Raw genomic sequence first — 2470 nt, 5'->3', positions numbered from 1 at the left:
AGATACAGTCATACCACACTGGCTCCACGCCCAAACCCGTCCGATCTTGGAAGCTAAGCAGTGTCGGGATTTAATAGTACCAAGAGGGAGACCACCTGGGAAGCTAAAGTACTGTAAAAAAATAGGTAACAAACACTAATGTGTCAAAATAAGGCCCATGTACACGACACACATGATCACTCAGCTTAGTGGGCACACACTAAGGCATGGACAGGTGCATGCACACATCTGTACAAACTTGATATATATACATAGGATATGTATATGCATATATGTATATATCTGTATATGCACATGTTATCACGTTTTTCATAATTCACTTTAATTCACCCAGTTTTATAACACAAAAAAATATATATCTTCCCAATATGAATAGTTTATATTTATTAAACTGCTTTTAAAAGATATTTATTTCTCCCACCCCATTATTTTGAAAAATAATTTCCACAGAATTACCACTGTCAAGAAACATAATTTATTGCCTTGGACTAAAAGTGGACATATATGCCCCATATGTAATAATTGTCTTAATGAAGTGTTAGGAATACTCGAGGCGAAACGATATTAACTGCGTCTTATTTTATATATTTTTTATCTATATAACCGAGCAAATAATATGCAAGGAGAATCCACGTCTGCATATAGGGACTCCGCTAAAATGGCCGCCGACAATGCACTGAACTCTCCAGACGCTGTCAAACAAGAAGAAGCGTCATGTGTCATTCCGGACACGCATACCGGAAGTGGGGCACAGATTACAGAACATTAAGGACGGAAGTGGGGCACGAAGCTCTGAACACAGCCGTTCGAGACGCGATACCGGAAGTGGGGCATTCGCGCATGCGCACTCCGCAGCCGCCGATACAGGAAGTGTGGCGGAAGTGCGCAATAACAACAAGAACTATTCACTACACTTTTTAAAGAACTTACTGAACTCGTTTTTTAATATAATTGTCATGGGATGCCTCTCCCTAGCCTAATAGTATTGCTCCATCATTGTTTCTCTGCTACCAATATGAACTATGTATACGATACATTTTTACATTGTTAATTGACAGGAAGTGATGTCACAACTAGTAACCCCTTATCAGTGGGTATATAAGCCCACTCTGCACATTCACTCACTACCCCTTGATGAAGTCAGATAGACGAAACGCGTTGGGATATCCTGTATGACCCTCCATCTTAAGTTAAGCTGTTTTTTATTAATTATAAATTCCTTTATTCTATTTATGTCTTAAGATTTTTATATATCCATTTTTTAGCATATATTCTGTTTTACTACATTTTTATCATATATGTAGTTTTGTGAAAAAACAGTTTTTTCTAAAAATTTGTGTTTTTTACTTTTTGCAATATAAATTGTTTTTATTCTTTTACAAAAAAGGTCTTTTTATCATGTCCTTTATAAATTGCATTTTAGTCCACTAAAAAATTTTTTATATATAAACACCAGTTGGTCGCCAGAACCCCTACCTACCCATATTCACCTTAACATTATACAGCATCTTACCAATGCTGAAATTTTAGGGGACGGCTGACACCCTATTATTCATAAGGGAGTGTTTTTTACATATAAATATATTTTTCATTTTTAGGTGTTTTTTCCCTCACACGTGGCGCTATACTCCTATTTTTTATATACACATATATATATATATATATATATATATACACACATACACAGGGGCGGATTGGGAAATTAAAGTGGCCCTGGAAAAATTTCTAGAAGAGGCCTCATGTGGGCGGCACCAAACCAACTGTAGGCGGAGCCAATATCAGAGTAGGCGGGATTACTTCAAAATGTAATATAGGCATTGTTACACCAACAAAAGGCAGGGTAGGTCATATTAGCTGGACCTAACTCATTAAACCTTTTAGATAGTATTGTGTTGTAGCAGAAGTTTAAGCAATTGAAACTGGTTTGACATTTAATCCTCTGCACACTCACTAAATACATTTTAAAGCAATTACAGCTATACTCTATTACAGTGGTTTTAAAGCTCGGTCCTCAGGACCCCAAACAGCTCACGTTATCCAGGTCACCCAACATGTGCACAGGTATATTCATTACTCACTAAGACTTGGGTCACACATTGCGTTTTAGAGGGTCCCGTTCAGTTGAACCCGCTTGGCAGCAAGGAGCCTGTACATTCAAATGATACCACACGGTATGAGCCGAAATTCACATTATAGCACACAGAATGAGCCGAAATTCACATTATAGCACACGGTATGAGCCAAAATTCACATTATAGCACACAGTATGAGCCAAAATTCACAATATACCACACAGAATGAGACGAAATTCACAGTATACCACATGATATGAGCCAAAATTCACATTATAGCATACAGTATGAGCCAAAATTCACATTATACCACACGGTATGAGCCGAAATTCACATTATAGCACAAAGTATGAGCCGAAATTCACATTATAGCACACAGTATGAGCCAAAATTCACAT

The 2470-nt window shown here is 37.3% G+C and overlaps 1 pseudogene; it reads left to right on the top strand.

Moving 5' to 3' along the window:
- On the top strand, window positions 1-120 carry LOC134897876 (5S ribosomal RNA; annotated as a pseudogene).
- The last annotated feature ends 2350 nt before the right edge of the window (window positions 121-2470 follow it).

Source organism: Pseudophryne corroboree, chromosome 3 (assembly GCF_028390025.1).
Source record: "Pseudophryne corroboree isolate aPseCor3 chromosome 3, aPseCor3.hap2, whole genome shotgun sequence".
Taxonomy (NCBI): domain Eukaryota; kingdom Metazoa; phylum Chordata; class Amphibia; order Anura; family Myobatrachidae; genus Pseudophryne; species Pseudophryne corroboree.
The sequence above is the reverse complement of the archived record's forward strand: the minus strand, read 5'-3'. Positions and strand labels throughout refer to the sequence as shown.